Below are 26,555 nucleotides of genomic sequence, written 5' to 3' on the forward strand. Positions count from 1 at the left end.
TAATTTTGATTGTAGAGGTCTTCTCTTTTGTTAGACTGATTCAAAAAAAAAATTTTTTTTTGAGACCACTGTGAATGGGGTTGTTTCCCTAATTTCTCTTTCAGCTGATTCATCACTGATGTACAGAAACACAGTTAGATTTATGAATGTTAATTTTATATCCTGCTACTTTGCTAAATTCATTCATGAGTTATACAAGTTTTATGGAATAGTTTTTTGGGGGGTCTTCTAAATACAGACTCATGTTTTCGGCAAATAGGGATAGTTTGAATTCTTCTCTATTTGTATCCCTTTAATTTCTTTCTTCTATCTAAATGCTCTGGCTAGAGTTTCCAGAACGATGTTGAATAGAAGTGGTGAAAGAAGGCATTCCAGTCTTGTTCCAGTTTTTAGAGGGAATGCTTTCAATTTTTCTCCATTTAGGATGATACTAGCCTTGGGTTTAACATATATAGTTTTTACAATGTTGAGGTATGTTCCTGTTATCCCTAGTTTTTCTAATGTTTTGAACATGAATAGACGCTGTATTCTGTCCGATGCTTTTTCTGCATTTATTGAGATAATCATATGATTCTTCTCTTTTGATGTCTGTTGATGTGATGAATTAAATTATTTATTGATTTTTGTAGGTTTAACCAACCTTGCATCCCTGGAATGAACCCAACTTGATCGTGGTGTACTATTTTTTTAATATGTTTTTGTATGCAATTTGCCAGAATTTTATTAAAAATTTTTTGCATCTATGTTCATCAGGGATATTGGTCTGAAGTTTCCATTCCTTGATATGCTGTCTGGTTTTGGTAGCTTCATAAAATGAGTTTGAAAGGATTCCCTCCTTTTCTATTTTATGGAATAATTTTGAGTAATGGTGTTAATTTTTCTTTGAAGGTCTGGTAGAACTCAGCTGAGAATCCATCTGATACTTGGCTTTTCTTAGCTGATAGGTTTCTGATGGCAATTTCTATTTCCTTGCTTGAAATTAATCTGCTTAAATTTTCTATTTCCTCCTGTTTCAACTGGGTAGATCACATGAGTCTAGAAATTTGTCAATGTCTTCAAGATTTTTCTATTAGAGTATAAATTTTCAAAATGGTTTCTTAAATTATCAGTATTTCAACAGTGTCCATTGTGGAATTTTCTTTTTCACCCCAAATTTTAGTAATTTGATTTTTCTCTCTTTCTCTTCATTAGTGTAAGTAAGGGTTTACCAATTTTATTTATTTATTCAAAGAACCAACTTTTTGTTTTGTTGTTTTGAATTTCAACATTTTTTAACAAGAGAAGAGTTACTAAAAATGACAACCTTAAGCATTATTGTCTCTTAATGACATGGCTATTTCTGTACTTACATACCAGACCTCACCTTCAGATGTTTTTAAATTCCATTTATTATTTTTAAAAAGTGAATTTACACATCAATTCAAAAGGGTATGTATACTGAAAAGTCTCTGAGTCCTGGCCTCAAACATTAAGTTCCCTTTCCCGTAAGTTAACAAATATTTTTTAAAATGCCTACCATGTTCTATTGCACACATATATTAAGCACAAGTATTTGTCTACTTTACTGTTAATATTTACATATTTATATAAACATTATTTTGGAACTTGCTTCAGATTCTAGATGTCTCAGATATTCTCTCTATATTCTTCTTTGTTAATAGAATCCCTAAACCTAATTGCACATATTTATATAGAAAAAAGGCAGATTTGCAACAATTCCTGCAGTTATGGCCTGCTGATCTAGTTCTGTCCAATGGGATATAAGGCAAAAAGACAGACTGTGCTTCAGCCCCTCTTCTCCCTACCATCTGACCAGATGGCACGAGCTTTGGTAATGCTCAAGACTATGAGGTAGATGCCACAGCTGAAAATGGCATAGTAGGAAAATAGATGCCCATGTTACTGAACAATAACATTCCAGTGAGGCCTGAAATTACTGCTTCTGAGAATTTTTTATTTTCCTTTAAATAGATTTTTTTTTATTTGTTCTAATTTGTTATACATGACAGCAGAATGCACTTTGATACATCTTACATAGATGGATTATAATTTCTCATTCTTCTGGTTGTACATGATGTAGAATCCCTCTAATTATAGTCATATAGGTACACTGGGTAGTAATGTGCCAGTGTGAATCATTCTACTATCCTTCCTACCCCTGTGCTCCCTCCCCTCTACCTAATCTAAAGTAACTCTATTCTTCCCTAGCACCCCCACACACATTGTGAATTAGCATCTACATATCAGAGAAAACATTTGGCCTTTTGTTTTTTGGGATTAGTTTATTTTGTTTGGCTTAGCATGATATTCTCTAGCTCCATCCATTCACCAGCAAATGCAGTCCCAGCAGAAATGTATGAATGTGCCTTTTTCCTCACATCCTCACCAACATTTATTGTTGCTTGTATTCTTGATAATTGCCATTCTGAGCAGGGTGAGAAGAGTTGTTTGATTTGCATTTCTCTAATTGCTAGAGACACTGAACATTTCTTCATATATTTGTTGACTGATTGTATTTCTTCTTCTGTGAAGTGTCTCTTCAGTTCCTAAGCCCATTTATTGATTGGGTTATTTGGGGGTTTTTGGTATTAAGTTTTTTGAGTTCTTTATATATCCTAGAGATTAATGCTCTCATCTGAGGTGCAGGTGTAAAGATTTCTCCCATTCTCTAAGCTCTCTCTTCATGTTATTGATTGTTTCCTCTGCCAAGAAGAAGCTTTTTAATATGAATCCATCCCAGTTTTTGATTCTTGATTTTACTTCTTACACTTTAGGAGTCTTGTTAGGAGGAAATCAGATCCTAGGTAGGACCAACATGATGAAGATTTGCGTCTACTTTTTCTTCTATTAGGCATGGAGTCTCTGTTCTGGTGCCTAAGTCTTTTATCTACTTTGAGTTGAGTTTTGTGCAGGGTGAGAGATAGGGGTTTAATTTCATTTGTTACATGTCGCTTCCCAAGTCTTTAAGAGATAAAAATAAGTGTATCACCCTCTTTACTCATGAAAAGGGGAGGGGAGCAACAGCCTATGACATAATCATTAACACATTCAAGAAGGATGAAGGGAAGCAAACAGAAACCTAATTAACTGTCACCCATAGCTAACATTTGAAAGAAGATAAAGGAATTTTATATATCTGTTATGCTACCCTATCCCACTCTTTCCTGTTTTCAACTAATACACATCTTTTGCATCACAATAGTCCGTATAGCAAAAATTAAAAACATAAGTCTCAGTTACAGACTTCTCAATATCTCTGAACTACTACTCTGCACTCATGTGATATGCTGAATGCTAATGGATAAGCAAGCATTATTTGAAAAATGATCCCAGCACTTTACCATTCTTTTCAAATAAACTATTTAAAACACTATGCTATTGCAAATTATTCTCACAACTTCACTACTGAACTCAGACTAGACAACCTGGTCGTTAAAGTATTGATAGCTAATATTTATATTCTTGATATGTACTAAGCTCTACATCAGAACTTTACCATATACTTATTTCCTTTAAACCTGGCAATTTTTATATGATGAAGTCTATTATCCTTACTTCACTGATAGGAAAACTTAGTCATAAAGAAAGTAAATTCTGTGCTCAAGATCACAGTGATACTAACCAGCCAAGGGTACATTCCAACAGCAAGGCTCCAGAGCCTCTGAGCAGTAAAGTATTCAAAGGGGGCCATGCCTAGGGACCTGAAGTGATATTAAGAAAGAGAACCTCCATGGGACTGGTAAAGTGGCTCAGTAGTACAGCATTTGCTTGGCATATGTAAGGCTCTGGGTTCAATCCCCAGGACCACAGAAGGAACGAAACAAACCTCCATAATTAGCTCTTCCTCATATACTTCTACACACTGGACCTCTCCCCTACTCTTGTCTCTATAACAAGCAGAAAAGCAGCACCTAAGATCTCCATTTCCCCACTCTCCCCATTACACGAAAGACAACCTCAGTTCTTTTCTCACCTTTCTTTATTTTAAATCATTGTAAAAAACAATCGTGGATTGGTGTAGATCAGTGGTAGAGAGCTTGCCTAGCATGAGTGAGGCCTGGGTACAATCCCGGAATCTCAATTTGAGGTGGGGTGGAGGAGACAGAATCATCATTTTTATTAAGACACATCCAAAGGGGAGGAGAACTTCCCATATTTAAAAGCCACCTGCTGCAGAAAAATAACACACTATTACACACACACACACACACACACACACACACACACATACACGAATGTATATATAATATACCACTTCAGAAATTGGCCAAAACTATACTGTTCTATTGTGTACTTGCACAAATATACAAGAACAAATTCCATTATTATGTATAATTATAATGCACTACAAAACTCACATAAATGCCAATAATAATAATACACCAATTCAGACAAAGTGTAGTATATATGTGAAAAATGTTAAACTGTTTTACCCTATTTCTTTGTCTCTTCTGAATTATACCTTCTACTTAACCTAATGTTGATTTTTCTCTCTAGTATTTTTGGCAAAGGTCCAAAATAAGCTGCAACAAAGCAAATTAGGCTCTACTGTCTCATCCAACAAGTTGCTAGTTTACTTACTAACTCCAAAACCTTTGTCATAAATACATGCATCTAAAGGAATAAATGGATTCTACAGTCACATACACACACGCCCAGGGCCAACATTAAATAAAGAGAAACTGTTCTGACACTACAGCTAAGTTATTTTTCAAACAATTTTTTTTCTGTAGCACGCTAATGTAACACTGTACAGGTGGTGTACATTCAAGTATACTGTTTCAAGTCTCCTTATTCAAATTATGCTTGTTAATTCAGCCTTGAATAACCTTTAAAATAATGTACATTTAAAATATGAAGCTGAGGAAGAGTATAAGATAGAATTTCAGTTCAGAATGATTTTCGTGAAGCCCAGAATGATCCTGTGATCTCCCATATGAAGCAGTAGACATTCTACCAGGTCTATTATTTACTGCCATAATTTGGATATAGTTTGAGTATGTCCCCCAGGGGTTCATGTGTTGGAAGTTTGGTTCCGGTGCGGCAATGTTCAGAGAGTAATGCTAATATTGTGGTCTGGAACGTTTAAGAAGCGGGGCCTAATGATAGGTGGTAAATTCTTGGAGGCACCATCCTAGGATGAAATTAAGTTCTCAGATAGGATTAGACAGTTCAAGTGAGATCCTGTTAGTTCTTGAAAGGCAGTTGTAAGAAAAGAGCAGGTCTGACCTCAAAATCATACTCTGGGTTTCCCATCTCACCTTCTCTCTCACACACACATGCTCCCACCATGATGACACCACGCAGGATCTTCACCAGAGCAATAGCCACCATGCTTTTTGACCTCCAAAACTTAAGGAAAATCAATCTATTTTCTTCATAAGCATCCAACCTCAAGTATTTTATTACAGCAACAGAAAACAACACTAATACCTAGAGGTAGAAAGAGATAACCTTACAGTAATCTTTCTCTATCATTCCATCTGGGACACATTAAATGTAGAGATTAAAAAATATACACATACAAACAAAACCTATCTCCAGCAAAATTATGTAGACTGTTTTCATGAAGGTAAAATACCTTATCTATTATGCTTGCTGTGTCCTAGACACATATGTGTTCAAAATAATATCTTAGGTAGCAAAATATGCATTCCCTTTGCCTTATAAATAAATGCACAGGAAAAGATAGAGCAAGCACTTCAGAGTGCATGAAAGGACTGAAAAAAATAATCTGCTTAGTTTTATAATTTTTAAAATATAGCAGGCAATTAGATACATTTATTGAATGAAGAAAAACTCTACAACTAGAAAAACTAACAAGGGTCTCTCCCCCAAAGAAATGTTTTACCTCCTCACCACCAAAAATCTAAATACACCCTTTCAGACTTCATATCTTCATATGCATATAGATGGATGGAGAGAGAGGGAGGGAGGGAGGGAGGATGGATCAGGGGTTTTTTGGTGGCAGGGTGAGATACCATACCGGGGATTGAGCTCAGGAGCACTCGACCACTGAGCCACATCCCCAGACCTATTTTGCATTTTATTTGCTTTGCATCTCGCTTTTGCTAAGGCTGGCTTTGAACTCAAGATCCTCCTGCCTCAGCCTCTGGAGCTGCTGAGATTACAGGCATGTGCCACCATGCCCAGCCACAAATAAACCTTTAGTCACAGTTTGGGAACCATTTCACGCAATTTCCAAAATACTGATTACATTGCAATTATCTTTTCTTATATATAGTACAAATCTTTATATCTAATTTTATGAACTACTTCTTTCATTCAATGTATTAACTATTTTCCACATCAAAACAAACAGATCTCAAAATTAACATCTGCCTGGTGTTTTACTGAACAGTTAAACGATAATTTATTTCTACTAAAGAGTATGTGGTTGTTAACCAAGTCTCTATTTCCCTATGAACATAATTTAGCAAATTTATATTTCTTTAAATTCCAATCAAATGAAAAGCACAATTTAAGCTTTTGATAAGCCCACAAGCAAAGCTCAACAAATAAATCCTCTATCAGTAATGCTCATTTTCAGTTCTCTAATTCTTTCCCAATATTTAATAGCTAAATTTATTATTTTTTTCAAGACTTATCAACCTGTTTAAAAGGCTGTGTCCAGTTCTCTATTGGGTTGTAGACAGTTCTTTTCCTAAATTGTATATGGGGTAGGGGGGTGAGGGCACAGACTGGGCACTGAACCCAGGGCCTCTCTACTACTGAGCTACATCCCCAGCCCCAACTTTATTTTCTTTTTCTTTCTCTCTTTCTCTCTCTCTCTCTGACAGGTTCTCACTAAATTGTAGAAACTGACCTTGAACTTGTGCTCTTCCTGCCTCAGCCTCCCAAGCTGCTGGAATTACAAGCTTGTGCTACCATGCCCAGTAGGTACTATTTATATATAATATTACAGGACATCTTTCCCCAGGATAGTCAAAGCCTCTCAGAACACTTGTGTATATTTACTATCACCCATCTTAAGTGCCCTCAACAGTTTCTCCCAGTAATTAGTACAATGAATTTTTCATTTATGGAAAATTTACTGAAAATTTAAAATATGAAACAAAACACAGTGGCAAGTGGGTGTGCACAAAGTTTGTGGGGTTTGTTTGTTTTTAAGACAGGGTCTTGCTAAATTGCCTCAAATTTGTGATCCTCCTGCTTTAGCTTCCGAGTAGCTAGTATTACAGGCATGTGCCACCACGCCCAGAGCCACACAAAGTTCTCAACCTGAACTTAACCTAGCAATGAAGTTGCACAGGCAATACCAAAGTGATGGGTATACCTGCATGAACCTAAGTTTGGAGGCCTCATCCAGGGGACAGAACACAAAGCCTGGAGGCCACTCAAGAATGCAGTCAAACAAGATACCCTCCAAATAACCCCGGGACTTCAATGGATTAACATCTTCAATTTAAGTGTAAACTAAAATAATAAAACAATGTTTAAATGTTATTTTAAAACTGACCTTCAAAGGCAAGGAAAACTGCCCACCCTCTATGCCAATGAGTGGAAAAGAAAATATGAGTACATGAACCATAAGCAGATTAAATTCATTCAATCTAGGTAGAACATACAAACTTCAGACAAGAATTACAGCAATCCAAAGTATAGACCAAAATCAAATACACTATTATCACATGCCAGGTCTAAAAGAAAGCCTACAGTTTAAAACAAAATAAACTCTTCTTGTCCAAATTTGCTATATCTGGAAAGGGAAAAAGGCAGAAAAAAAGGTGATTTACATGTCTATATTAAAATAAATAATTGTTTAATGTAATATTTTAATTGCAATGGATGTAAATGGGATAAATATGCTATGTAAGAAAAAAATCCAGATTTATGTAATTTATAAGACATACCAAACCAGAAAGATTTGCAGGGGAAAAAAAATACTGAAAAAGAAATGCTATGCAACTATTAACAAAGTTGGTGCTATATCACATGTACATTACAATAGAAATAAAGAGAAACTGTTACATAAGTAAACAGTTTATTTATTACAGAAATAAAGAACTGTTACATAAGTAAAAAGTAAATTAGCAACAGAGTGAAGAGCTCAGAAACAGAACTTACATATATGGAAACTTATAACAAAATGGGCAAACATTAACTGAATTAAAATATGGTGATGAGCCAGTAAGTTATTTCTAAAGGAAGAAAACAAATATTAAAAGAATTTGTACCCACATATACAAAACCCTATTCTAGACTGATTAAAGACATAAATGTAAAAGGCCAAACTACATAAATCTTTAAGAAGAAAATATCTTCGACACAGAGTTTATGGTAAGATTTCTGTAAAAAAATAAAATAAAATAAACAAAAGGTGTATATCAAGAGAAAAAAGGTTGACAGATTACTTCGACAACATCAACATTCAGAAGTTTGTATTCAGATCTTTATTTTAAAATCAGTGAAATAAACACCAATCCGTTAGTCTCAGAAGGAACCTTAAATCCAGATTTTCCATATAAGACAAACATTTGGATTACTGAAGTGACAATCTTCTTGACATCTCAATCTTCCACTTCAGAAGGAACTTTGAGACTTAAAAAATTCTTATGTCTCTGGACTTCTGCTTCTAGTCGAGATTCAATAAAAAAAGGGGACCAAACAATGAAATGCCAGAAAAAAAAAAAGGTGATACATAAGTGTTTAGATATCAGAGAATGTGTGACAATAATCCCTGAGAAAGAGAAAACAAAGAAGGAGTTCTAAAATTACCCCAAGCTTACTGCCTCCATAGACTTGTTAGGTTGCTGCACATGTATGGAAAACTTCTTAGATGCTGGAATAAAGTAGAACATCTTTATAGATACTGAATAGAAAAGGGAGGAAAAACCAGTCAACTTACAATTCTACACCCAGCAAAAAATACTTTTTAAATGAAGATAAAAGTATAATTTTTCAGAATCACAAAATTCATCACCTGAAAAAATTCATCACCATCAGCTCTAAAATCTAAGAAATGTGAAAAGAAATTCTCAGACTGAAGGAAAATAACACCAAATAAAAATGTTGATCCACACAATGGAAGGGAGAGCACTGAAAATTCTAGGTACAAAGGTAATTATAACAGACATTTCTCTGAATTTTTAGAGCCTCCTCAAAACTCAATTAACCAAAGAAATCTAACCCCCCAAAACCATAAAAATCCTATAAATAATTGAGTTTAGGGCTAGGGAATGTGGTTCAGTGCCAAAGCACTTGCCTAGCTTATATTGGGCCCTGGGTTCGATTTCTAGCAAAATGAATGAATGAATGAATGAGTGAATGGGATGCAAGGTTAACATACAAAAATAAATTATATTTCTATACACTAAAAAGGAAAATCTGGAAACAAATTCCAAAACACCACTTACAATATAGCTCCAAAAATATGAAATATATGGGTATAATTCTAACAAAATATGTACAGCAGATCTGTATATGGCTGGAAAAACTATAAAACACTGGTGAAAAGGTTCAAAGAAGACCTAGTAAGTGCAGAGAGATTAACATGTTCATGAATTAGAAGACTAAAATATTCCCAAACTACTTTATAGATTTAATGAAATTCAGGTCAAAATCCCAGAAGGACTTTTTATAGATACAAATAAGAGGATTATAAAACTTACATAGAAAGGCAAAGGAACCAAAACAATTTTGAAGAAGAATAAGTTTAGAGGACAACATGTCCTAATCTCAGGATAAAGCTATAGCAGTCAATTAAAACCATGATGCAATACTACTACATACCTATTTGAAAGCCTAAATTTTCAGAAAATTATAATACCAAGTGTTCATTAAGATGCAGAACTGGAGCTCTCATACCCTGCTAGTGAAGATGCAAAGTGTCCCTCGAACACAGGCTGACAATAAGTACAAAGTTAAACATACATCATGTGACCTGGAAATCCTACTCCCAAGTATTTTCCTTAAAAAAAAAAAAAGCGAAAACGTATGCTTATACCAAAATCTGTATGTACATGACTTTAAAGGATCTTTATCCATAATCACTGAAAACTGGAAATAAGCCCAATATCCATCAATAGGTAAATGAATACACTGTGGCACACCTATATAATGGAATTCTATTTAACAAAAAGGGATGCACTAATGATATAGCATGAAAAAATATCAAAGGAATTATACTGATGGAATGAAGCCCATCTCAAAAGACCACAGAGTACATACATTTGTCTAAACTCAAACTCTTAAATGAGTGAAATTAAAAAATGTAAATTATACCAAAAAAATTTAACTTTAAAATGTGATCAAAATACAATAACAACGTGCTGTGGGGTTTATAAAGTACATAGAAGTAAAATATATAACAATACAAAGACCAGGAGGAGAGAAACAGAAGCATATTCTTATAAGATCCATATTATATAAAATGGTATATTATTATTTAAAGATACACTACAATTTAAAAGTTAAAGAAGAAACAACTGATAAATGTAATACTCAAGATGAATATACAAGTCAATTATATTCTTATATACCAGCAATGAACTAGAATTTTAAACTTTTTTTATAAATTTATAATAGCATCACATACACACACAAAAAGTAAATAAATCTAACAAAAAAATATTCAGAATCCGTGTGTTGAAATAATAAAATACTGATGAAAGAAATCAAAGAATGTTCAAAACAGAGACATATGATACTGACAAATAGAAAGATCATCATTAATGTCTGTTCTCCCTAATTTGACATACAGATTCAAGGCAATCCCACTCAAATTCTCAGCATGCTTTTTCTATACATATTGAGATATGACTATAATTTATATGGAAAGCAAAAGAAGTAGAATACTCAAAACAATTAAGAAAAAGAATTAAGTCAAAGGATTCATATTATCCAATTTTAAGACTTTATACAATAAGCTGTAACATCAACGCAATACTGGTGAAAGAAAAACATAGATCAACAGATAGCCCAGAAACTGATCTACAGTAATATAGTCAGCTAGTTTTTGACAAGATGCACAGGCGATTCAATAGGAAAAAAAGATAGTCTTACAACAAATGATGATGGAACAATTAGAAGCCAAGTGCAAAAAATAATGAATCTAAACACATACTTCGTAAAAGAGAGATAAAGATATTTGCAGAAGGCAAACCCATATGCAGAGGGGAAAAAATGATCAAGAAAAGTCAGCCATGCAGGAAGGTATGACAAAGAAAAGACTAAACATGCAGATGACAACTTTTGTGGGGAGAGGCTGTACTAGAGACTGAACCCAGGGGCATTTTGAGTTTGTCACTGAGCTACATCCTCAGCCTTTTCTTCTTTTCTGCCCCAAGACAGTGTCTAGCTAAGTTGCCCAGGCTAACCGTGAAACCTGTAATTTTCCTGACTCAGCATCCCAAGTAGCTGGGATTACAAATGTGAACCACCATACTCAACTGTATATGACAATGTTAAAGATAATACTGTGTGTAAAACATAGAGTTCATATATAGAGCAAGGATAGAATGGGGATGGAAAGTATAGGCATTAACACTTGCATTGCCTAAGGGAAGAAGTACCAATTAGACTTTGATAAATCAAAACTACAGCTCTTCTCAAAGTGTAGGTCATGGACAACTGGGGATCTCTAAAACTTCAGGTCTATTAGGTCAAAATTATTTTCATTATAATATTAAGGGTTTTTTCCTCTTTTTAATTGTAATTGACATTTATAATGATGATACAAAAGAAATGATGAACAAATCTGCTAGAACCTCAGCAGGAATCAAGACAGAGGCATCAAACTGAATACTACATAATCATCGTATTTTTAACCACCTAGGACTTGTAGCTTTTGGGAGTTTCTTTCTTGCTTTTGTTTTGTTTTTACCACCGCACCTGGCTGTTTCTTGTTTTTTTTTTTTTTTTTTTTTTTTTTTTTTTTTGCTTTTGGTGGGGGTTTTTTTAGTTACAGATGTACACAATACCTTTATTTATTTTTTCTGTGGTGCCAAGGATCAGACACACTGCTTCACACGTCCTTAGCAAGTACTCTACCACTGAGCTACTACCGCAGACCTGGTTCTTGTTTTTTAATGCCAGTTTCATTTAAGAATATCCTCAATGTTCCTTTTAGCCACCAAAGATGCCAAAAGGAAAGATAACCAAAGGTAAGAGACTGGCCCCAGCGCCTGCTGCTGTGAAGAAGCAAACAAAAAAGAAGGTGGTAAAAGTCCTCTCCATTTGAGAAAAGACCTAAGATTTTGGGAACTGGCTAGAACATACAACCCAAAAGGGACCTCACCAGCTTTGTCAAATGGCAAAAGGACTAACCTCTACACACAGGTGAAAGTACCTACTGCAATTAACCAGTTTGCCCAGGGTTTATTTAGATCACTGAACAGCTACCCAACTGCTTAAGAAGCCAATCAACAAGTACAGACCAGAGACAAAAGCAAGAGAAGAAGCAGAGACTGTTGGCTGGGCTGAAAGGAAAGCTGCCAACAAAGAGTATGTCCCCACTAAGAGAGCGCCTGTCCCTGGAGCAGAGGTTAACACTATCACTACCTTGATGGAAAACAAGGCAACATAGCTGGTGATGATTTCTCATGATGTGGATCCCATCCAGCAGACTGTTTTCCCGTCTTCCCTATATTATAAGATGGGAGTTCCCTAATATTTAATCGAGGAGAAGGCCAGACTAGAACATTTAGCCCACAGAAAGACGTGCACCACGGTTGCCTTCACACACATTAGCACAGAAGGCAAAGTAGTGCTAGCTACATAGGTGGAAGCTATCAGGACCAATAACAAAGTCTGATGTGATGGGATCTGCTATCACCAGGAAGGCAATGTCCTGGATCTAAAAATCTGTCAATTAATCGAGTTAAATGTACACTATTGAGTTTTCAAAACACAAAAATAATTTTTAAAAAATCTCCTTTTGGAAAAATAAAAGCATATCCTTGATGAAATTGCAAAAAAATTCATTTCATTAAATGCCAACCCTTGAACACAAATTATTTTTAATTATCTTTGTGATGAGTTGAGAACTTTATTTAAGGCATTTCTACTCCATAGTGAAGTACAATATCTCCACTGTATTAAAGGAGAGTATGCACATGATTAAGTTATAAACTGAACTAGCCTCTTTTTTCATGCAATGACATTTTTACAAAGAAAGGATGACTAACAAACTATGCTTATTCAGACCTGAATAAATGAATTGTCACTCTAAGCAAGGCAACTAACAGTATTTGTTACCAACAATAAAGTTTGAGATTTCAAGCAAATACCAGAATTTTGGAAACCTCATCCACTACTACAGTGAGCTTGACGACTTCCTCAAATTTAAAGGTCTTTCTGATGAAATTGATGGTGACCTTAATGAATGCCCCAGTACCACCAACCAACTTCCCCCAATGCCTTTCCCCCCAGTGCTCAGAATGGAATCCAGGGCCCAGGACATGCTAGGCAAGAGCTCTACCCCTGAGGCATACCCCCAGCTCTGAATGCATTTTTTAAACATGGCATAATTAATACGTTATTAACATACTTATAGTTAATAAGTATGTTAATGTTTGGAAAAACTGGTGGTGCTCTCCTACTTTCATGTTCACTCAACTGCCCCAAACCAAAGATGTAACCATTGATATTTCTTCAATCCATTAAAAACATCTCCTATTCAGGGTTACAATATCATTTCAATATCTACAAAACCTAAAATCTGTATGTATCTTTCCAACCTCAAAAACTAAAATATAAAATAAAACAAAAAAACTAAGTCAGTACATTATCAATTCACTGCTACTCCCCAAGGCACAATTCAGCATTAATAAATCATGCAGAGTTATAACAAAATTAGATCATTTATGGTGCACTCTAAGTAATTTGTTACTATGATTAAAGGGTTAACAAAACAAAACCCTTTCTCTATGGACAAGTCTGTGTCAGTTGTGTTACTAGCAACATTCATAACACTCACCACAGTAAATATTATCCCTGATTGGTGAAATAAATCCAGAATAAGAGAACTGCAAATGAACTGTAGGATGCCAAAGCTCTGGGATTCTCTCAGAATCGTAGCACTTTTAACTGAGCATTTCTTCTGTAGACATGTGGAAAATACACCTATAAATTGTTACAAAAGATACTGGTTCCTAAACTAGGCATGGAAGACTGACAAAATATGAACTTTCATGAGAAAAGATTAAATATCTTTTTTGGATAAAAAGATGTGTCAAAGATGTGGAAAGGAAGCTAAGTGTCTCTGCATTATCTGAGTGGGCCCTAAATGTACTATCCTTTTATAGGAAAGGCAGGAGTTTACAGACTCACAAAGGAGAAGGTATGGAATTGATTCTCCACTATAGCCTCTGGAATATGACCCTACTAATTAATTTCTCACACCTTCTGGCCTCCAGAACTGTGAGAGAATAAACTTCTGGGTTTTCAAAAACCCATTTTGTGCTAATCTGTTAAAGCAACCACAGAAAAATAATAAAACAGAATAGTTCTGCACCCACCCATCTGAGTCTCATTCGCATACCTAAGCTGCAATTCATGGACCAAAAACTAGCCCCTGGACTACAGAAAGGATTCCCAGGGAAGAGCAATGCCTAACACTGCTCCACTGACATACTGTTTACTGTCCAATATTGTTCAGTCAATAGGACCGAATCAATGTGACTCGATCAGGTCCTACTTGTCTGATTGCTGAGCCTAAGTCTGCCCAGTGAACATTGCAGTTACTAATGATACTTATAGTGCCACATTGCCCAAATGCTTCATGCTTTTTAATGACCTCAGAACTAAGTGCTGTAGATAAAAAGTGTGGGCTCTGGAACCTGGCTGAGATTTTAGCTTCATACTGTGTAGCACTGGAGAAGTCACTTAATGTCTCTGTACTATGTAAAATGTGAATATTTTTGAGCAACTACCTCATAGGATTACTGTAAGGATTAAATGAGTCTCTACCACAATTTAAGATTTCAAACAAAAATTAGAATTTTGGAAAACTTGTATCTGCCACCACAGTGAACTTAATGAACTATGTGAATTATGATTCACAAATTGTATTTTTGCCACAAACAGCCTGTTTGTGGCAAAAATACAATTTGTTTACGATTCTAAAGTTAATTACTGTTTGCCTGTACATTGTTTGTGACTCCGGTTATATTTCTTCCTCATTCATGATGTTTTATACTTATGCTCCCCTTTATCCCTTCCCCAAGCCTTACTAGAGGTACATGTATTTTGCTCTTTCCAAACCAAACACTGGATTTTGTTATGAACACATCTTAAATGTTGTACCAAAAATCACTTAGAACCTTACAACAGGGTGAGGATGTGTGTGTTTTCACTAACTCTTGTATGCCCATGTTTCATTAAAAGAAAGATATGGCTTTCCAGGATTGTGCATAATCAAAAAAAAAAAAAAGGCCAGGTAAATATTACATATATTATAATAAAGGGGAAAAAATAATGGAGAACTATTTACCAACACAATGATATAAAACCAACAACCACCCCTACCAAATGTTTGTTTCCCCTTAAATAGTTCCTTAGACATATCATTTCTTCTTAGCTCAGTGCATTGGTTTATAAAATCTAGTATGCCAAAAATGACTCTGTTTCCTAACCCATCTACATAGGATCTACTGTTGTCTAAAATTCTATCATATACATAATTAGTGGCTTCATATTACCATCACCACTCCCTAAAAGTGTGTGTCTATCACTTCTCTAATTCTTGTATATTACTGGATAGGTACATTCTTATAATCCCAACTACTCTGAAAGCTGAGGCAGGAAGATCACCAAGTTCAAGGCCAGCCTGGGCAACTTCTTGAGAATGTGTATCAAAATTTTAAAAAATAAAAAATAAAAAGGGCTAGGAATATATGTAGCTTGATGATAGGGTACCCCTAGATTCAGTTCCAAGTACTGCCCAAAACAAACAAACAAAAAAAAATTCTCATATATCTACCCCTAAGCCACATGGTAGGGTTGCCATTCTAAATCAGAGTCCTGTTAAATGGGCCTATTAAGGTATTTACTGGTAATTTCAAGTAACATCAATGAAAAAGTTAAACTAACATGCATTTCCCAGGTGGAAGAGACACAAACTTTCATACAGACCAAGGTATATCACCATGATTTTTCAGAACACTAGGTATAGATACAACACTAAAAGTTGAAGGAGGAGGAATGACAAGAAGAGAAAAATAGACTACATAGATCACATACAAAATGGCCCACCCTAAACAAATCTAGAAAAATGGAAGGCAAAGGAAATAATGGATTCAAATATTTCAAGGAAAATTATTTCCAATTTAATATAAGACAAACTCTCAATCAAGAGGAGAAAACAGAGAAAAGACATAAGAAACAGACCTCAACTAACAACAAAGTTTGTGAAACCTTACTCCTACAAAGATGATGAAAAGCCAAACATTGAAGAAGAAAAGGGGGCACCTGGCGGAATTTAGAAGAGGAAAAACTAATAGGTTTTTCAACATATTTTTTAAATAGAAAAAAGTACTCAGAAGCACTTTTATTGTTGTTTTGCAAGGATTTGTAACAGACACAGAAAATTTAGGAAAGATTAAAACATTAAAAATGATAAAATTTTAAAAGTAAACATATATCTTCAATACACTTCTTATCTATCACTAGAAATACCAATACAAATGCTGATATACAGGAAGGATAGAGAAAAGAGAAAAGGTCAACTTTATCCCCTATAATAGTCAACAGAATGTAAATTGTGGTGGTGAGGGAATTACAGAAACAGCAGTATAAGCACATTATTTAGAAATACACAAGGTAAATACCAAGAGCAATAGTTACACATTGAAAGTGGTATCTCTGAGGAACAGTGAAAAACTGCTATTTTCACTAAAAGCCTTGCACAACCACTAGAAGTCTGTTTTTTAAAATGTGTACCTATATTTCCTAAATTTAAAAAATATACGTGGATAAGCCTTTGAATAAGGGGCTTAATAAATATTTACAATTAAATGGGTGGGATAGGAGAGAAGTGTGAAACTAAATGAAATAGGCAGAAAACGGCCAGTGAAATAAGAGGAAAATCAAAAGACTTTGTATGTCAAAAGTAAAAAGCTTTCGAGAAGGCAAAAACAGTTGAACATGCAAAATGGTGCTGAAAAGCCAATTAAGATATAAGTTAAAAAAAAATAAATAAATAAGCAATCTGCCATGAACCTAAATGTCAATAAGACACAAAAAGTAACAGAAAAAGATTACTAGATTATCAGAAGCTACAGCAGTCTAGCTAAAACTGCAATGACCTAAATGGTATCACAAGACTATACCAGCAAGCTCCTCAGTTCAAAACAAATTGTAGGCCAAAGCAGGCATCCGTGTCTTGGTTCCAAGGTATTAAAATAAAACAAGGAAGATGGAAGAAGACCCCCTTCATTATACAGAATACAGGTATGACGATTGGGGGTGGGGGGGAACAAGTAGGTCACATTAGATTGAGTAGAGAGAGGGGAGGAGAGGGGAGGGGGGAATGGAAGGACAGCAGAATAAAATAGAAATTATTATTGCTGTGGGTATACACGTGATTGCATGACAAATGTAATTCTGCAACCTGTACACTCAGAAAAATGAGAAATTATATCCCATCTGATTCAAATGTATGATATGTCAAGATCATTGTACTGTCATGTGTAACTAATTAAAATTTAAAAAAAAAAGAATGGGAGAGAAACCAAATCAAAAAATAAAATAAAACCAAGCTTATATCTTAACACAAGGTAAAGCTTGTACTCTATTCTGTTTAATAGTGATTATCTCCATTTCCCAATGCTTCGCTGGATTCCTTTTCAACAATCTAATTGCTAGCCTTGGGGTCTCGCAGTTGAGAAAACTAGATGACATTAAGTCACTATGGAGAATATTTTTTAAAAACATTCCTCCAATTAAAAGAACTCCAAATAATAAAATTTTAACAGGATTTTTGCAGAAACATTTTATCATTTTTTATTGTGGTTAAAAACATAACATTAAATTTATCATTTTAACTTTTTAAGTGTATAGTTCAGTAATGATAAGTTTAACATTTCTATTCAACAGATCTCTAAAACTTTTCATCCTGCAAAACTGAAAATCTACACTCATTAAAGATTAATTCCTGCTTGCACTCCCCCCAGCCCTTGGTAACCTTTCTACTTTCTGTTTCTATGATTTTCGACTTTAGATAAGTCACATGAGTGGAATCATACAGTATTCGCCTTTTGTGACTGGTTTATTTCGTGTAGCATAATTTCCTCAAGGTTTATCTATGTTGCAGCATATGGCAGGATTTCCTTCTTTCTCAAGACTGCATAATTCTAAGTAATGCTACTGTGAATATACTTTGAGATCCTGCTTTGAATTCTTCTGAAAACATAACCAGAAGTGGGATTACTGGATAAGATTAATTTTTAAAATGTCTTTTGCTTTTAAAGCAGAGGACCAATAACTGAATGGGGAGGAGGAATAAGGCCCAGATAAGAAAAAGGCACTATTGCAGCTAGGTCTCTACCCAGCACTGACTGGGTCACACTTTAGGCATTCCCAGGAGGTGGTCTTTGTGAACAAGGCAGTGGAGAAGATGAAAAGAAGGCCCACAGAGGTAACCTCACATCAATTCTGAACAGTGTCCAAGGCAGAATTCAAATCCACGATTCCCTATTTTTGATCCAGATCTCTATATTCCACACCTATCCTGTGGGTAACATGTTTGAAGAAATGAGTATTGTGGGGGACGGTTTTAAAACTCAAAGGGATTTGAGTTAGGATCCTTATTCTACAGATAAGGAGAATGATTCTGAAGGATATAAATTCATTATTTAAGCCCACAATAGGTGTTGAGAGCCACAGCCGAAGGGGCCCCAGCAAACTTCCAGCTGCCAGCAAACTTCCAGCTGCCGGCTGATGATTGGCTCACAGCGGCCCCAGCAACATCTAGCTGATTGGCTCCTCTGCGGTGATGCTCATTGGGCTGTTTCCCTGCCCTTTCAGACCACGGAGCTGCTCATTGGGGGACTTTTTTGGCTCCGCCCACGTGACCCAGCCAATCGGCCTCAAAAGCAGGAGGATTGTGGGAGGTGGAGAGAAGCTTGTGTGGGAGAGAGAGGCTTGTGGGAAGCCGGTGGTGGCAGTTGAGGCTCTGAGGGTTTTTCCTGAGAGGCTGTTTTGTTTGGCGTGTGTGGTTCTAAAAATAAAGTTAGTTTCTTTTGACAAGTGGCTCCTGATTGTGCCCAGCCAGACTGCGGCAATAGGCAAGGCATCATGGTGGGAGGTTTGAAAAGGAAAACACTCCAGATCTGGAGGAGGAAGACAGAATGAGAAGTGGCACTCAAGTCCATGAAGTCTTTGGCACTACCACCAAGCCCTGCTCTCCATCTCCCTAAACAAAGTCCAGGGTAGCCTGCCTGCCCCACCAGCCCACAGCACCAAGCCTCCAGAGGCCACAGGAGCTCCAGGCCATCATTTACCTGGCTCCAACAACTGCCCTACCCCATGCCCAGGCCCTCTTCCTGGATGAGGTGGATTTCTCCCTGTCCACCATCGTTGGCTCTACCCTCAGGGAGATGTCTCCAGATATCCATGGAAGACAGAAGCACCTCTCTGAATCCAGTGGCTCCCTTAGGCTTCTAGACTGAGCTGCTATCAACCTGACCCAGTCTTCTTAGAAGCTCTAAATTCTGGGTACCTGGAGTACTCTGTCCTATATGACTTTTTGTATATATACATTTTTAGTTATAGAAGGACACAATATATTTATTTATTTTTATGTGGTGAAGATGGAACCCAGTGCCTCACACGTCAGAGGCAAGTGCTATACCATTTAGCTACAGCCCCAGCCCCTGTATAACTTTTACTGGACACTGATACATCTACAGTGTAAAAGGAGCCTGCACCCCGATACACACACACACACACACACACACACACACACACCTTCTTCTGTGCCCCAGGATACTAGGAATAGAATGAACTAGATCACATTTAGGACATCATTCTGAGATCCTAACTACAATGTAGGGAGAGATCTTTCCTTACATCAGTCTCAGTGGGCTAGATCCCTGGCTGCAACGTGTGCGTGTGCGTGTGTGTGTGTGTGTGTGTGTGTTTTACCCATTCCAGCCTTCTGTAAAGATGAGTCTTGCTGAATTAATAATTTATCTGTTCCAAATGCCTTAATGAGACTGTTTCTGGGAGTCTGTACTTATACATATTTCTTCTGCCTTTCCCTCCAGGTTTCCCTCCCCTTCCACTCAGGGAAGATAAAAGTGGGGCCTGTCAGTGGTGGCAGGGGTGTGCTACCAGGTTGCACTGGAAACCCAGGATCTGCCTCTTGAGTGGAAAGGGTTAGTCTCCTCCCCCAAGGGTGAACTCTACTTACTGTGCAGAACCACAGCCCCAACAGCCCCTGATTCAGAACCAAGCCAGACCACATGCAATAGGGTCTACAGAAACCAAACTGCTCCAAGCCACATTATTTAAAAGAAAAGCAGAGTTTGTGGTGGCTTTTTAATTTTTTTAATATAATTATCTTGGAAGGGGATAAGGAAAATAAGCTATTAAGAATTCAAATGTAAATTTAACATACATTATTCAGATTGGGGGTGTGGGGATAAAACCGTTTGTACTACATTAGCTAAGAACACTTGTCCATTGCATTGGTTTTAATTCTATGTATATAATAAGAGATAATTCTATGATTTATCTTCAACTTTTTAGATTGCTTCAAAGGATGAATACAGCCATATGTATTTAAAACCAATTAAAGTGTACACCTTTCAACTTAACTAAAATATCTTTAAAATAACTTAAACTGACACTATTTCCATACTCTTTAAAATCACTCTATTAATTCCAAATGAGAATTTTTTTTAATATTTTTTGGTCATCAATGGATCTTTATTTTATTTATTTATATGTGGTGCTGAGAATCGAACCCAGTGTCTGGCACTTGCTAGGCAAGTGCTCTACCACTTCACTACAACACCAGTCCTGAAAAGGTACTTTCATCTGCTATAGGTTTAGAAATAAAAGATCAAACTTATGAAAATAAAAATTTAAACTAATATTCTGTTACAACACAAAAGCATAATGAGAAAAAAATATCAAATTAAACCTTACCAAATTTCTCTCTTTAGAAGATACTGTTAAAGAGAATGAAAAGGGAAGCCCCACAGTAAAGAAAATCTTTACAAAGCACGTATCTTAGTACTTATATCCAAAATATATAAAGAGCCCTCAAAACAAAAAAGCAGGAAAACAATACAATTTTTTTTATAAAATTGGCAAAATGGAAGGTCCAAAATTTTAAAAACAGCAACCATGGGAAAAGTTGGAAAGGATATGGAAGAACTGGAATTCTCATTTCTGCTAGTAGAAATATTTAAAATGGTAAAGCCACTTCAGAAAATAGTTTGGGAGTTAATTCAATTAAATATATACCTACCATACAATCCAACCATTCCACTCCTAGATATTTACCTAAAGAAAAGGAAAGCAAGCTGGGTGTGGTGTACACGCCTGTAATCCCAGCAGCTGGGAAGGCTGAGGCAGGAGAATTTTGAGTTCAAAGCCAACCTCAGCAACTTAGCAAGACCTGTCAAAGAAGATATGGGGATGTGGCTCAGGGGTTAAGCGCCCCTAGATTCAATCTCCAGTCCAGAAAGAAAGAAAGAGAAAAGAAAAAAAGAATCAATCTCAAAAATTGTGCTGAATTCACCTAGAGCATACAAGGTGTCTGGTTCAATTCCCTGCACTGCAGAAAAAGGCTGAAAGAAACCAAGCCAAAAGGATACATAATGTGCATGATTCTGAGGCAGAATAAAATATAAAGGTTGTATAGAAAGTTGACAAAAGAAAGGACAAGGAAACTATAACTTCAATCTAAAAATTTTATATGCTAAAGTTTTCCACCTTTCCTCCCCAAACTGGGTCTCTCTCACATGTCTGCTACTCCCCAAACCAGTCTCTCACAGGTCTCACAGGTCTGTTACTCCCAAATTTCTGGGAAATCTACAAATCTTCACTTACAATCTTAGAGTTATTAAAAATTTACCCATTTATGAAAATTTGCCCACATACTATTATTTAGCCCACTAATAAACATACTTTTAGAATAGATTGAGCAAAGGGAGATATAAAATTTACTTTTAATATAGTGTACTTCCCAGTGTTATCTATTTATAAGATAATGGGGATCTTGAGAATTGTCAGACTACCAGAAACCTGCTTGTGATCACCAGACTGAAACCATCCCCAATACTTTGCCACACCCACTCCTAACCAAGTTCCCTTTAAAAGAAGACCCTGAAAAGCCCAAAAGCAGCTCTCATTCTCAAGATGGTCTACATTCTCCCTTGAATGTGTCTCTGCTTTCCTGAATAAATCTGTGAATCTAACTGACACATCCTTAAGCTCATTTCTGGATGTTTGTCAAGATTCCCACTCATTCTGAGTTGAGGTCTTCGGCTCAAGGAAGTCATTAAACTTCTTTCAGTGACAATTTAAACAAAACTTTAGAAAATGCAAACTATTCTAACATGAGAGAAAATCAACGAGTAGTTGTTTCAAAATAGTAGAGGAAGGCAGAAGAAACAGATTACAAAAGATCATGAAGAAACATTTGAGGATGATAGATATATTGCCTACCTTGTCTTGGTAATCTAGGTTTATACATATGTCAAAATTTACCAAACTATATACTTTAAGTATGGGCAGTTTACTATATATCAATTATTCCTCAATAAAGATGCTTTTTCTAACAAGATGGGGAAAGGGTAGTTTGGCTAGAAAGACTGGCTAAATCATAGATGGGACAAAATAAAATGTTCCAAGAATGTAGCCCCATGCCTAATCAAATTTGCATAGCCTTTCTTGAAAACCACTAACAGCTAAAGATAAACATACACTTACTGAATGACCCAGCCATATCACTCCTGAGTATTTGCCCTATAGAAATGGAAAATTGTATTCATTCTCTCAAAAATCTGTTTATGAATAATGTTTGCAGCAGCTCTATCCATAACTGCTAAAATCAACCCAAACATCTTCCAACAGGTAAATTAATAGTATGGTACAGCTATCCAATGGGATACTGCTTAGCAAAAATAATTCATAATAAAAACCTACCAATACACACAAAAAACTCAAGGACACTATGCTGAATTTTAATGAAGCCAGACTCAAAAGGGCACAAATACTGTATGATTCCATTTATATGATATTCATAAAAAGACAAAAATATAGTGATAGAAAAGATGAAAGATTACCAGGAGTTATGGGGGTCAGGGGAGGGTGTGATTATGAGACAGGAAGGGACCAGAACAGAGGACAAAATGACAGAAAAACTCTGGAGCCTTAATTCATAATCCATTACTAAAAGTATTTTCCTATTTCCCCACTCTTAGAATGTATGCTGTTTTTTTCTCACTTTCCTATTCTTAATCAAATTAACCACAAACACCTGGTATAGGGAGACACCAGGCTATCCTACAAGAGTCCCTTCCACAAGAATGAAACTCCTTAAAGAAATTACCATAAAAATACCAGGACCCAGCCACTCAATAAAAGCCTGGGCATTCTTTGGTTCACAAGTAGTTGGGACTTCTCTCTCAAGGGGGCTATCCCCTTCACCTGGAGGTGGTGCATCCTCTCCCTCTCTTGTCCCCCTTCCCTGCCCCCATAAAAGTTTAGCCTATATATTCATTCTCACTGGACTCAAGATTCCCATTTCACCTGACTAGTCAAATTTCCCATCTCCATTATCAATTATAAAGGGAAAGGATAAGTTCTGTATCCTGATAGTGGTATGTACACCACTCTATACATGTGTTAAAATGTATAGTACAGTATGCCAAAAGAAAGAAGTCAATTTGACTATGCTATAACTTTTTTGAAAAATAAGAAAAAAAAACAAAAGAACCATTTCAGGATTCTGGAAAATGACCAAAAGCATACAATAAATTTAAAAGTATGTATTCAAGAAAAACTACTGAACCACAGTAAAAAATAGTGGGAGTATGGCGTGTTCACCTGAGGTACTCACAAACCCCTGTCCATCAAAGGTGTTATTTCTACCAGGGCACGCAAAGAAAGTTATGAAAAACACCAGCTCAGACGACAGAGGGAGCTGATCTGACTTGAAACAATATACAAAACAATAACAACCTAAATGCCAAACAACTAAGTCCCACATCGTGGCTGCCTTTTGAGGCTACAATATAAGTGAGTGAAATCATAAAACCAACTGTAAAACTTATCGGGTGATCTAGGGAATAAAATAGCCCTAGTAACCTTGATAAGCTCCCACATATTCCTGGGGGGTCTAGAAAGCTGTGTAGACTTAGAAGACTGGTAAATCCTCCAGCTGTCTACCCCCGCCCCCAATGAGAGGCTTTGTTCAAGCAAAAAGTAAAAGACTGAATTTATAAACTATCTCAACTTCGAATGTGGTCCCAACCAACAAATTAGGGCAAAGAACAGAAATCTAACTGGTTTGATAAGTTTAAACACAACATCTTCCTTATCACTGGCTGGTCATCAAGGATACAGAGGCAGAGGAAGTCAAATTTAGGGAAGGAAGGGGTAGATGACAGCTAAGCAGAGATGTCAATGATCATATAACACTGAGAAGACTAGGGAATTAGTCTAGGCAATCCACTAAACAAATAAACAGCAACTATGATAACCTGAAAGGTAGCAGGCATCAGAATCTAGAGTTGGCTAGATTACTGATAATGTACAATTTTCTGTGGGAGGCCAACCTTACATGTGACTGAGTTACACTCCCTGGCTGGGTGCTGAGGCGCTCAGTCGCAGAAATGTGGCACCCTTCTTGGGTTCGAGGGTCGGTGTCTCGTGCATGGGTGTGGTGTGTCTTGCTACAGCCCCATGGGTGAAGCTATGCTCACCTGTTCCTTCATAATCTAACCCCTTGCCCTGTTTAGGATAGAATCTTCCATGGAAGTGCCTTGTGTGTGTCCCCTTCTCTTACTGTGTCCTTGGGTGTGGCCTACCCAGGTGTCAGTTAACCTGCTGACAGTGGACATCATGAAGATACTCAGCCCCCTGAAACCTGACCCCTTGCCTCATTTGAATAGCTTCTCCTCAATAAAAGGGGTCAGCGCGTGCTCTCCCTCTCTCTCTTTTTCTGCAGACCCTTAAGGTCAGAGGAGCTGTCACAGCGACCCCAAAGAAAAAGGTATTTGTGTCTCTTGTGTGGTTATTTCATGCAGCCCAGTTAGCCCAGTTTAACCGGAGTGACCCCTGAGCCTTTTAGTCACAAGAACAGAAACCCAGCAATTTTCAAGAAAAATTCATGAGACATGCAAAGAAGAACTTTAAAAAAAAAAAAAAAGGCTAGGGAACTATAAAGGAGACTAGACAACATAATACAAACTACGATCCCTAAAAAAAAAAATCTAAGATTTTAATATTAGCTATAAAGGATACTATGGGAGGAATAAAGAAATCTTAATATAAGCTATATATTAGATAATAGTATTATCAATGTTACCCCAGAAAATGATTACTGCACTGTGGTTAATTTGGAGAATGTTTTTGTTCTTAGGAAATCAATGATGGAGGATTTTAGATAACTTAAAATTTGAAGAGAAAACACAAACGTGGCAAAATGTCAACAATTGGTATATCTTGGATAAAGAGGACAAGGGCAAGCTTTTGGCTTTTTTTTTTTTTTTTTTTAACATTAAAGCTTCTTGGGCTGGGGTTGTGGCTCAGTGGTAGAGCGCTCGCGCGAGGTCCTGGGTTCATTCCTCAGCACCACATAAAAAATAAAATAAAGGTATTGTGTCCAACTGCAACTTAATTATATATATATATATATATATATATATATATATACGCGCTTTCTTTACTATTTAAATTGTCTATACATATTCATGTACTACTTTTTTTATGTCAACATTTATCTGGGTGGTAGATGGTAGGCATTCTGTTTTCTTCTTTAAAGGAGGGTAAAGGGAATTCAGCAAGCCTTAAATGCATTTCTCTGAATTTCAAATACTTCTTTTCTTTCAATACTATAACCTTTAAAGTCACTTTACTATTTTTTAGTAGAAATATCTGAAGGACTTTATTTGTTTTTGAAAGGGGACAAAGGGAATAGGGAGATACTGTCATTGTTTTTGGGTCTTCTGGAATTTGCAACAGCAGTTCACCATAGATATATAATATATATATATGCCAGAGTGTCTTACCAGCATTCTCTTATTCTCTTACCTTACAATCATTCCATGAAATAGTACAGCTTTTAGTATACCATATTCATGAAAATGGGTCATTGAAAGATTAAGTAATTTGTCCTGAGTTCCACAGGTAACGAGTAGCAAAAAAAGGCTAGATTGGTCTCTCCACATAGCACTTACAGAAGACTTCTAATAAGATTAACAAGTACATGCTAAGCAGTCTCAAATTGGAAATAACAACCTAATGGAGCTCAATCAGAGCAGACTTTTTTTTTTTAAGTGAAATTAGTATCAAAAAAGCTCTTATGTTAAATGGATAAATAACATTTCATAAAACTTTTATGTGCTCCACATAAA

At 36.2% G+C, this 26,555-nt stretch overlaps 1 protein-coding gene and 1 pseudogene across 6 annotated transcripts in view; one reads left to right on the top strand and one right to left on the bottom strand.

Moving 5' to 3' along the window:
- The window catches only part of Kdm6a (lysine demethylase 6A), a 256,255-nt gene that overhangs the window by 159,575 nt on the left and 70,125 nt on the right, over positions 1-26,555 (bottom strand). The gene's annotated exons all lie outside the window — the stretch shown is intronic.
- Positions 12,101-12,775, top strand: LOC124076318 (large ribosomal subunit protein eL8-like; annotated as a pseudogene).

Source organism: Marmota monax, unplaced genomic scaffold (assembly GCF_021218885.2).
Source record: "Marmota monax isolate L192 unplaced genomic scaffold, Marmota_monax_Labrador192_F-V1.1 WCK01_AAM20220418_F8-fsc00225, whole genome shotgun sequence".
NCBI lineage: Eukaryota > Metazoa > Chordata > Mammalia > Rodentia > Sciuridae > Marmota > Marmota monax.